The 12,753-nt window shown below is 36.0% G+C and overlaps 1 long non-coding RNA gene across 7 annotated transcripts in view; it reads right to left on the bottom strand.

The window, feature by feature from the left end:
- Window positions 1-1,063: 1,063 nt before the first annotated feature.
- The window catches only part of LOC308197846, a 65,685-nt gene continuing 53,995 nt past the window's right edge, over window positions 1,064-12,753 (bottom strand). For all 7 annotated transcript variants that reach the window (XR_013953368.1, XR_013953369.1, XR_013953370.1 and 4 more), the window contains 2 exons: window positions 4,189-4,262; window positions 1,064-3,585 (listed from right to left, as the gene is read on the bottom strand). This is a non-coding gene — a long non-coding RNA (uncharacterized lncRNA). The remainder of the gene's footprint in view (window positions 3,586-4,188; window positions 4,263-12,753) is intronic.

Below are 12,753 nucleotides of genomic sequence, written 5' to 3'. Positions count from 1 at the left end.
TTGCAACAGTTGTATTTTGCAAATAGAAAAACCTACGCAAAGAGTTCTTACACCTGCTCACATTTTATTATGCTCACAAAATTCTGATGAGCAAATTGATCTAATGTGGGTTGTGAATGATTAGCAATTATCACTACACAGATCTTACCTGCTGATCTGGTGAATGCACTCCTATTCATCTGAACACCATTACACATTTGTTCATCTCTCTTCATATGGCAGGCTCCAAGGTGAGTTCAAATGGGTAGCCAAAAAGCATTTCCCCATGCCTTCCATGAAAGGCATACATTCTTCTCTGAAACACAGATAATTATGTGACTGTTTCATCACTGCAATAACATTCCAGGAATCTACAGAAATTCCAGAATTTATCTAGAACTCTAATAGTTCTAACCCTGGGTTTTAATTGTCCTGCTTAGAGATTAATTTGCTCCTAAAGTCTTTGGCCTAAATGTGTTTTAAACATTAAAAATAATTGGCAATAGGGCCTAACTGTTGCATTTAATATATTTTAACTACAGTTACCAATTAATTCATGGAAATTCTATGGCTGTGTGTTACGGAGATTAAACTATGGGATATTTTATCCTTTGCCTGAAAAAGAAGATAAAATAATTGTCCACTGTGCAACTACACAAATAAATGAACGAAACCTGAGCAAACTGACAAGCTTGTTATACAAACAGAAATAGGAACATGTTCAAAAAGATTTTAGTACCATGGAAACCATTGACACTTACTAGATTACAGCTCATATTACTGCATATTACCCTTGATGATACTTCCACTGTTCATCAGAGAAATATTAGTGTCATTGCAAGTCTGATTATGAAAATGTATTTAATACATTATATATATATACTTATGTAATTGTAGACCTCAAACATCACTTTTAAGGTTGTTGGTGGTTTTTGTTTGTTTATTTGTTTTATCAGAGACTGCATATTTTCACTATACTAGTTCAATGCTGTATAAAAATAATTGAATGAGAGAAAAAAATATATGGTATTATGTTTTCTTCTATGAGTATTCTGGAAATTGTTATAAAAGGTACAAGTTAGGTGAGTGAAATACAACAGAAAATGCATAGTCTTGCTGATTTTTTTTTAATTGGTTTTAAAAGATAAAGGTATGTACTTTAATATAAGATATAGGGTACAAACATTAATAGTACATAGTACATGAAACATTTTCTGAGATAATATAAAGATTTGGTTACAAGCTTGCTAGTTAGTTATATTATTTGACATTTGGGACTAGATCAAGTCTTACTGTTCTGATTAAATACTATTTTTATCTGCTCTATGGAAGCACTTGTACTGAAGTATTTGCAGTGCTTTCAGATGAAAAGTGGTTGTTGCATAAATACGGTAACAAGAGAGCAAAGCAAAATGTGAAAATAACTGTTAGGCTTTAGACAACAAAAACGCAAATGCCACAACATGTAGTCCATCTCATCTATACCCTTGCAATTAACATGAAACAGTTACAAGTATTACTTCATAATTAGCAGAGCACTTTTTCAAGTCTGTGGGTAAAAACGTTTAATAAGCACATTATACCCCATGGGTTTCCATTAAGATAGTACACAGCACTTGTAGTTATTCATAATGCAAATCTGCAGCTATGGGGGTTAACAGCCTGGGAAAATCTCACAGAAACATTTTTTATTTTATTTAAGTTCCACTGTCTGTGGATTTTTCTTCACAAATAACTCAGTCAAACCTGTGCTGCTGCAGCAGCAGTGAAGGACTGTACCTATAAAACTCTGTTGTTAGGCAGCCTTTCTTCATACCTAAGACAGCGGAAGTTTTAGGAAGCGCTTGCTTGGCTTTTGCTAGCCAGTACTGTGCAACTACATCTCCACTGCTGACTGAGGGCAGGAGGATGCTGAATGTGGAAGCGTTATTTTCTCATCATTCTTTCTATTCATAGGTAACAACAGCAAAACTCATTCCTCTAAGCTGAGTGTTTACTATTACCTGACAAAAGTAATTAGAACAAATGAAAGGGAAGAAAGGATTTGTGTCTGGCTGCAGCAACTAACTAGCTTTGGCCTGGATTGCATGTGACAGTACCAAGGCAGTGCTTGGTGCCACTGGACCAAGCAGCACATAAAAGCCGTTTGAGGGGGAAAAAAATAATAATAATGACTAAAAAAAATTCTTCATTTTAACCACTCACAAATAACACAAAGTTTCTTTGTCATAGTTTATCACCGTAAACCTGCATTAATACTTTCTAATCGTAGTGACCTCATCCTGCCAGAATGCACTGGCCCCTAAATCCTTGCTGTAATGTTTTCTCATTAGCTGTTCAGCCTTGGCCACACTGGTTGTAGCAACCAAGCACTGCCTCAGGCACCACTGGAATTAATTACTGGGAGAAACACCGCTGTTTTGAATTGTCATCTTGAATTTATCACTTGCCACTTAATGTAATTCATATGACCTAATGCCTCCTCCATGTCACCGGGGCTTTGACACCAGCTCCAGCGGGTGATGGCGGGGCATCGAGCATCCCTCCCCAACCCACCTGGCACACAGCTGCTCCAGGCCTGCTTCAAATCCTACCCCAGAGGCAGAGCCAGCTAACGATGCCCCCAGCAAATTGCAGATTACCCGCACGTCACGCTGCATCTGAACCCAAGGAGGACGCAGAGCTGGACCTGGTCCACCTGACAGCCACTGCTTGAGATGATAATCTTTCATTTTGCTGGACAGAGCAACGCTAACCATTTGTTTCATTCATGTTCTGTTTTTAAAAATAATGAAACTGGCTGTTCACATACGGATGAATAAATGGTTCCAAGGGACCTTGCAGAGTTAGGCCTGTGGCATCTTCTTATAAATCGTGAAGAAATTGCTCATTAAATTATTCTCAAAACAGAATATACATCAGTAATATAATACACATATGAACTTCCTCTGCTTCCTTTCACCTACATATATTTTCCATTTATCTTAGGACGAAGGATGTTTCCATTGTTTTTTTCTTTAAATTACATAATAAATGCATTCTTAAGAAAAAAAAAGTTTATACAGTGTAAAATACAAGTTTTACTATGCACATGCTCTCAGTCCCAAGTCCAAGGCTTATCTGTGAAGAGCTTATAATTGCAATGGACTCATTTGACATTTTTCCAACACAAAAGGAATAGCCAGGATGCCCACACTTCTGCTGGAAGTTTAACATTTATAAGTTCTATTGAAGAGCTTAACTCCTTAAGAGGTGTAATTTTACTATTGTTGAAAACAGGAATGACTCAGTGTAATAAGCCAAAAACACCCTACAGATAAAAAGATAAATATAACAAACCTGCCTTTTAGTAGCCTTTTAACAATGACAATTTTGAACATGTTTCTTAGACAAAAAGATTTCCTCTTGCTACCACACTGTATACTCAGCACAGTAAACTTAGAGAGATGTATAATGCGATATAAACATTAATAGTTTCACAATTGTGTTTTAGAAAGACTATTTATAGAGAAAATACAAAATGCCTCCCAAAAGTACACTTAGACGTAAGCCACCATAATCTTCTTGCTCATGCAGCAGGAAATCTAATACACCAGCTCAATAAACCTGTAGGAAACAAAGGTTTTATGTAGCATTAAGAGTCACGATATTAAAATACCACATATTACATTCAACTACTCTTACAACACTCATTTTAAGAGCCAAGAAAATTAAGTGCCAGATTGAGAGTAATAATATCATAACATGCAGAAAGAGACTGGAGAAGTACAAAAATATGCGAAGCCCTCACAGTATCTTTGTTGATTGGGTCAGTTCCAGACACTGGATGGTATTGATGTTTTGGGTCATCAACAGAAAATACTGCCTCAACACAGCAGTATTCTCCAAAATGCACTGCGAAATGCAAATTCTCATCAGCTGGCTCAGTGAGATTATTGCAAAATGTATACTTCATTGTTCTTAATAAAAAAGGTGGAGTAATCATCATCATTGATATGCCAGTCAAAATCCAGGTTTGAGCACAGGTGCATAAGTGAGAAAATATACATGCATGCTTGTAAGAATACATTAAAATGAGGTAAGGATCTGACTTTGGTGCAGAATGACCTAGGCAACTGATAAAAACATTCATGACATTTGCTACATCTTTTTCTCTCTCTCTTTTTTTTTTTTTTAATATTATTGCCCATGTTATTTATATTATCTTACCTGGGAACTACTCCCCAAATAATTACCAGGGGTCCAGCTTTATAGGCTCCACTCCCAGAATCAAGGCTCTAGGACTGAAGATAAGAACAGAAACTGGGAATCCCAAAGTATCCCATTCCCCAAATCCAAAGCCCTTGCTCCCCTTCTAGCTAGCAGTGAAAGATGTAATTCATTTTTTGTTTTTGATACCTCAAAAATCGGTATGGCTTTTGAATTTGTTTTCAGGTTCATGACTTAATATTTAGGAGGGGTAGGACTGCAAAAAAAAATGTTGGGTGGAGAAGGAAGGAAGGAATATTTTCCAGCCAGAGACATTTTGCAGATGTTTTCTTTGAACAGAGCTTTGGAATGTTTTGGTGAAATGGATTAATAAATGAAGCACAAGTGCAGTGATCAAGAAGCATAGCAAATAGCAAACATTTTTATTGTATAATTCATACTTGTGTATGTTGCCTATATAGTTATCTAATCATAACTTCATCCGTGCAACTACATGAAAAACAACATTATTTTTAACTGCTCATAGGAAGGCTACAAACCCCCTTAGAGAATGAAATAAACTTTTTTTTTTTAAACATAGCATATCCAATTGTAACTATAAATAAAATTTAAATAAACACAGTGCAAATGTGCTGATCCAACCAGAATTCTTGAGTTAGCATTAAGCTTTGAATAATACAGACTGAAAAAAACAACCAACCAACCAACCAAAAAAAACCCCTAAGGTGTAAGTATTTTGTGCTTCTATCACACATCTGAAAAAAAAAAAAAAAAAAAGATCTTAACCATGAATTTGTGGAACCTAAGTGTTCACATCATGCTATTATTTCATTTTCAAAAATCCATATATTAAACTGGAGGAAAAACCAGCTGGCATATAAAAAAAATCCTTGCAAGAGGAAAACATATCTAAAAGCAAATTGTGTGTATTTGTTATTGAGAGACTGAGTTTATGCAAGCAATTGTCATGCAAGCAGAGTTGTAAGTAATAATGTGGCCTTTAATGACGGAATGATGGACCTGCCAAACACTAGCTCCTGCCATACACCGTTTGTATTTCCCTGCACAAAGATGCCCATCTGGGAGTTATTAACATATCCTCGTCAATTCAGAACCTACTTTAACATAATCCATATTTGTTGGAGGAAGTCCAACATCAGCTAGAGAACAGCACTCACGTGATCCAATGACACATTTCAAGCAGCACACATAAAGCATGCTTGGGCAGCTAAGCAATTCAGAAATGCAAATAACAAAAGCATTCTTCTTACTAGATAAAAAGGACAAATCCCTTTTGGCATAACATCTTATATACTCTTAATACTGTATGAAAACAACAGAGAGAGGAAAAGGATAAAGCACTACTTTTCTGGAGGTGCTTTTCTTTTTATTCCAAGCATGCTGATACACTCAGTCTCACACCGAAGCTGATGTTTCCAAGACCCAAGGAAAGCTCAGTTGCATGGGGGCAGTGGGAGAGAATACAAATTCTCTTATATCAGCAATATCACGTTTGCTTGTATGGTACTTAGAAAAGTGAGCATTGTTTTTTCAAAGGGGTCTGAACTCTGCATCAAGGAAACCTCTCATTAGAAAATTGCTTTGTCCCACAGCATAGTCTACTTTTGGAAGCTCACGTTTTCACAGGATTATGTTTTTATTTTTCATTACAATTTTAAGTAATTCACTATAGATATGGCATTTTTAAATGTAGGCTCCATTGAGAACCACATTCACATCGGGCTAGATAGTTTTATACTTTGTTTGCTTAACATATAATGAGAATTTGTTGAAATCAGATTTAATTTGACTTCACATAGTATTGCTCTTATTACTTCAAGCGCCACCAATACAGAACAAATTTTGTTAAACTTATCAAATACAAGAACACCCTGACCGAAGAACTTCTATGTAGGCTACACTAATACAACCCTCAGAACATTAACATGAATGAGTCATGGGGTACTTCTGCTTGGAGGTCGGCATAAGTTTATAAGAATTAAAAGGAAAAAAAATGTGAATACAAAACTCGTCTCTTGAGTTACTGTTATTTTCTAATTAAGAAGCATTTATTAATACTTTGCTTTTTAGTGTTTTTAATTCCTTCAATGATTATAGCAGACAAATTAAGAAACAGATTTCCATTTGAAGAGAAAGAAATCGAATGATGTTGCCATTGTTGTTTTTGTTTTGTTTTTAACCAGCATTAAACTATGGGAGATATGACATAGGAAAAGAAATTGGGTGCTTTCTCTTAATAAGAGTAGTTAAGTGATTTCTAGAACAAAATTTGCATAGGCAATAAGACGCATTTTTTTGCATAATATCTGACTGACCCTTTGAAATTTATTGACTGCCTTACAGCTGTCAGGGACAGAAGGATTTGAAAATCAACATCAACGTCGTTGACATCAACATTCTTTGCTATATTATAAGGTATTCCTTATTTTACTTATATAACAATTATATACAATATATTCCCAACCTTTCTGTAATAAGGAAACAAATATGAAACTCCTGTATCATACCCCTATCACTAATTAACAGATCAAGAAGCTCTCTACAGTTCCATTATTCTTGAACTATATATATATTACAAACCTGTACAAATTTTCCTTTGATACATCCATTATTTCAAAAAGTACCCTTCTATAAAATGAACCACATGGCTCAGCAGCCCCTGTGTTCCCAGAGGGGATGAAAGAAAGAAACAAACAAACAAAAAACAAACAAAGAAACAAAAAAAACCACTGTACCCAGCACTCCCGGCTTTTAGCTAGCATTTCCCTGGGTGCAGCCCAGAGCACTGCTGTTTACAAGAACTCCCCACCGAGCTTAGAGAACAACCTGTAACCCACCTACAAGTCCATCGCTGAACCTAAAGAAAAACTGTCCTGCATTCTCTATTATATCACATGAAGGAGGAAAACTTTCTCCAAGTAGTCTGACATATGACTGTACCCTAAAGGCTTTAATGAATGCACAACGTTAGCCTATATCTGGATTCTCAAGTGAAATCTAATCATCATGATCAGATTCACCAAGAGTCATGGTAAAGTCTTCGTGGACTTCATCATGGGGAACAGAAGCAGCCTCTGCTTTCTCTATCATGCAATGCCAAAACAAACACAAGTAGTCGAAGTGCCACCAGGGGATTATGTGGTTAAGTATATCTGCTTGCTCTGATTTACAAATTAAACTTCTATAAATAATAAAAGGGAAAATAATACAAAGATATCAAATAAAGAATGAAGTGGGGTTTTTGTTTGTTTTTTTGTTTGTTTTTATTTCTTGCATTAACCTCAACACAAGTAATCGGAAGCTGTTAGCCCTAACCAGCCTGTCACGCCTCAACTTCCCACAAAATTCAGCACAAGTGCAATGAAACAGACAATGAGAATTCAGTATCACTTTTTAAACACAAACTAACAGGATCACCTGTAATTTTTGTTGTCTTTTTTTTTTTTTATGTAGGAATCAAAACAGGGAACATGCTATTCTATCCTTTGAAGAAAGACAAGCATGTAACCTACCAATGAAAGTAGTAAGGGAACTAAATATGCAAAGAATTATTCATTTGTGCAGGTTAGTCCTGCAAGAAAAAGGAAAGGCTATTGTAGAATAGGACTGAAAATTTTGAATCAAGATAGAACACATTTTTGCAAACATTTACTTTCAAGTGCAGCATAAACCCAAATGAGTTAAAAACTGTTTCTTAAACCATGATCAGAAACGTGAAATTTCCTAATACAAATTAAACCAATACTTGCAGAGTCTCACACTTTAAGCATGTGCTGAATCTTCAGTGCAGGAAAAAAAAAAATCCCCACACCTAAAATGGTTTTGAGCACTGGAAATTCTGAAATGGGAATTTTCTGAAATTTGGACTTCTGTTTTCAAGGCTGCACTGGCACTTCTGTAGTTTTGCTACATTATCAGCAAAAATCCCTGAAACTTCAAAGCAGATGAAGTACTGAGAGAGTGCCAGCACTCATGGAGGGCTTGGCACAGCACTTTGATGTACAGGATTCCAAGGTGTTGACAGCTGAAGACTAACCCCCTTTTTAACCCTCAGTTCGATGGAACATGATATTTACTGACTTCAATTTCTGACTGGATGAAAACCCAGAAACCTCTTTTCCTCCTTTTTTATCCAGGCTTACTTGATGTTGTGATTTCTGATGTTCAGACTAATATTGTTTATGACCTTTAAAGACCTTCAGGGAGATGCTGTTTTCCCATCACCCAGCCACTATGGATGGATTCCAACATACGTCCGTGAGCTACAGAAGGGTAGTGTAAACAACATCTCCCCCATTAAACTTCAGTTTAACATTAAGACTGCTATCCAAAGATCATACTTAAAGATAGCTGAAGTGTTACCATATTCCTTTGCGTAGCTCAGTCATGACCCTAATTAATGTGTCTAGGTTAGACATGTAGTTCTTTAAGTAATGGGTGGTTTTGTTTGGACAATTAGGCAGAGTTGACAAGGAAATTTTCCATCAAACTGGGTCATAAAAAGTACATTATTCAGCATTATTATGAGTAAAACACCATTTATTACCTGAACTTTACAATACACCATTATCAATCTTTACCTGTCATTAAGGTATGTTAACATGAGATCAAAGAGGCAAACCCAACTTAAACAAACAGTGGTGCAGAGAAGGCTTTTAGGCTTGCTTATTTAAATTGAAACAAGTGTAGTTGAGTCCATTAATTAGCTAAAATTTCCTTTCAACTAAAGATGCAAATCAACTAATCACTGAAATCTCAGAGCATTTCTTATTCACAAGTCACAGCTGTGCTCTTTCTGAGAGAAAAGTAGCTAAATTCATCCACAGAAATACAAAAAAATACCATTGGGCTGTCTTCTGGATGCAAGTTTAGATAGACTATCTTGTCAGCTGTTACCTAAAATATTATTTACTCATGAATAAAAAAAAAAAAAGTGAACAGACTGGGGTCTCTTGGAGGTTTTGTTTTAAGGGGTCCATTTCTTTAAAAACAAAACAAACAAACAAAAAACACTGCTGATGCAGCAGATTATTGTAGATTCAGAAGTTTCTTAGTAAACTATTTTCATTGCAGTAGCCTGTGTTGGAGTCCAAGTGCTGTAGTCATGGAAAAGGATGCCTTTATCTTGAGCACCATGTACACTCTCTCAAATACAGATCTAGGTCTTTCACCTTCCTCTGTGCCACTTAACCAAACAGCCATTTTGCAAATCAGGTAATGATCCCTGAAAGAACAACCCTGTTGTAACCCTGAACATTACTGTAATGTGAACAATGTTACAATATATTTTTGGAGATTCCACAAGGTGTAGACTGTTGGGAAAGTTTTTGACCGAAAATAAAAGATTTTAGATGCGTGAACACATTTTGCTTTTTCCAGCTACGCTATTTGACAGTCTAGCTACAGATTGCAATTTTATTACATCTGCACAATTCAATGGATATTTCAGAGAACCAAGAAGGACAAAATTAGAAATCAAGTCAATGAAACTTGAGCCAAATCTTTCTGAAATTTCCAAATGATTTAGATTCTTTATTTTCCAATATAATCAGAATCTCTGTTCTTTTCCAAATAATATTATGCATGTCGTAGACACATTTATTTAACCCCACTTTCATAGGAACATTTCCCTCAAACAGATGTACCATATCAAATATGTACATAACATCTCATTTCATCTCTTGACCAAAACATCTAGATTATTACACTCCTGACCATTTTTTCCAGCACAGATGCAGGTCAGTCTGTAGTCTAAAAGTTTATAAACATGGCTTCATTTTGTATTGTACACATATGCAATGTATAATAAATGGTAGGAGGCTGGAGTTAGGAGTGGGTCTTCAAGGTTTCAAAAAATAACTACCACTTTTTGCCTTTATTAGGAGGTAAAGCATCACTCAGGATTGCTCCCTTATCAGAGATCTTTTAAGATTCTGCTAGATTACTGGAAGCAAACTAGATCATTTTGCTAGATATCTTGCAACTACTCCTCTCTTGTTAAGCTTATTTCAACATTCACTAAGCTCATTAAGCTCTTTTACACAATGTAACCATCATCTCCAAACAAATACCTCCTGACCTTAACCCTGACTATATGGGTAAGAGGGGAGAAAGAACCACTCTCAATGTATATTTGCACTTTTTTGCATATCTACAGATCCTAACACTGACCCATTGGGTAAGAGGGAAAAAGAACCACTTTCAATGTATATTTGCACATTTCGCATATCTGATCCCAGCACAAAAAGAGGTGTTTTTTTCTTTTTTTTTTTCCTCATTATTTGTTTTACAAATACATGCCCATTAAGGATTAGTTTAGAGTCACCACAGAGATTTCACTTAACCCTATTCAAGGCCTTTCATCTTCTGTTCTGAACCATACGAGCCATTTGTAAGACATAAATGAGAGCTTCAAATGCTAACACCTACACATCACCAACTAGAAGTAAAACACTTCCTGTGCACCTAGCTGAAAGGTCCCATTCCTGCGATATACACACTTCCACTGGAGGCATCAATGCACAAAGAAAGAAGACTACACACAAAAAAACTCAGAAAGGGAAGTTGACACTCCACTACATTTGCTCTAACTTTCCCTAAGAAAAGGTGTCATGTCAACATTAGTTGGCTATTCAGAACATTAAAGAAAAAAAATGGACAGAAATTCTATCTGTATGATGACATTTGACAACTTGGTGCTTAATGTAACATGAAAACAACAAATTTAGAAAGAACGTTACATAATGCTAATGATTTGTATATAAAAGTGATCAAAAATACCTATGAACCCAGGTGTGCCTTATATACTAAAAAAGCAAGGGTCAGTCTTTGTTAATAGTTATCTGGCACATTTTGAAATACAAAACCTATATATTTACATTTAAGTCATTCACCAGCTACTGAATTAAAGCTTCCTGTGAAGTCCTATACAGTATCAATTTACTCCATACAGTTAATAGTGCACAACCGAGGACAGAAATGAGATAGAGCACTATATAACACCAAATCTTTAGAAAGAACTTACTTCAGCAGAATATATTTATTCCAGAAATATCTAAAATCTATTTTAGCAGAAGAATGAGGTTAAAAATTCTTTTGTGAGGTATGTTTGTGGTTCTTTAGCAACCTCAGCGGTCAGGACCTCCATATTATATCATCTGATAGACAGATTGGACAGTGCCAACATGTATTGTAGCCTACCTCATTCCAAAGATTTAAAGCTGTACTATAAATATGCAGTACACAAAATAATGTGAAGTCATTCTGATTTATTAGAAATACATTACAACTATCTTCATGTTTTCTCTAACTCAAAAGTAACTGGAAGCTTTCTGTCATGTTCTTCTATGCTGAACAAAGTAATTTCTTCTTCCAAGGTCACCAAGGCTGCCATAGGACTTTTTTTCACTAAAATGCTAACTTCTCCTTAAGACTTGGGTTTACTACTTTACCAAAGCATGCTGAAAACAGTTACGTTGCACAATCAAGACCTCCCCATTTCCTCCAAATACCCCCATCAAGCAAATAAAGTAACCAATCTGACTTGCCAAAAAGAAAATAACTGTAAAATCTTTGAGCTCAAAAAATATATATATATAATTGAAGTACAATAGGTCTGTAAACAATTAGCTATTCAGTTTACATGAGAAGTGCTCTGATTACGATCTTCAGAAACAGTAGTTACATAATTGTTTCCTTCTTCTTAGTCTCCCCCCTTATTTACCAGAGAGATAATATTCTTACTAAGAAATCTACACTGTTAGAAATATTGTTTTGGTTTCCTAGACACAAATCCAAGAGGGAGCTTGTCGAGCAGTGCTCCTCAATTGGTGAGTGAACAGATTTATTTCCAGGACAGTCATAATTGAATAAACAATATTTACTGACTGTTACAATGGGATAAAGTAACTGTTCAACTGGAATGACAGTCTTAATTAACTGCTTTTACTCTTCCCAATAACGTCTTTGATAGAGGACTGTTACACATCCCTCTGCAGATTTTACCATTTTCATGGAAGAGCACTAGTTTCCCTTTCATAACCACCTGCAGACCACAATGAAAACCTAAAATGGACTGTGCTGCAAACACACAATGCCAAGGCACTCCAAGAAGCAAAAATGTATTTTTGCACTGCAGTAGCTTCCTGCCATGACAAGCCATGCTAAATATGGTTGGAACAGTCAGTATTCTCCCAGAACCTACCACTGAGGATCACTTCCTTGGATGTTTTTCAAAGCATTCATTTCCAAGGATCCTGGCATCCCTTCCTTGTACTCAGTAACTCAGCATGACCACATCATCTTTGTGCATGAGTCACAAGCAGAATTAGCTGTGTCAGTTGACCTTGGCAGGTGCTTGTTGAGCCCTTCCCTGAAAGCCTCCGATGACGGAAACTCTCCTCCATGTGGAGGTCTCCTCAGGACATTGCAATGTTTACTAAGTGATTTTGACGAATGCTTCTCATTACATTTATGGCCTGTATGCTGCTAGTTTCAACTTTTAATTTACTATTTGCCTTCCTCCTCTGCAGGTTCAGTCACATG

Source organism: Anser brachyrhynchus (genome assembly GCF_964034855.1).
Source record: "Anser brachyrhynchus genome assembly, chromosome: 7".
Classification (NCBI taxonomy): domain Eukaryota; kingdom Metazoa; phylum Chordata; class Aves; order Anseriformes; family Anatidae; genus Anser; species Anser brachyrhynchus.
Note: the sequence above shows the minus strand (reverse complement) of the source record. Positions and strands in the feature narration are given on the sequence as shown.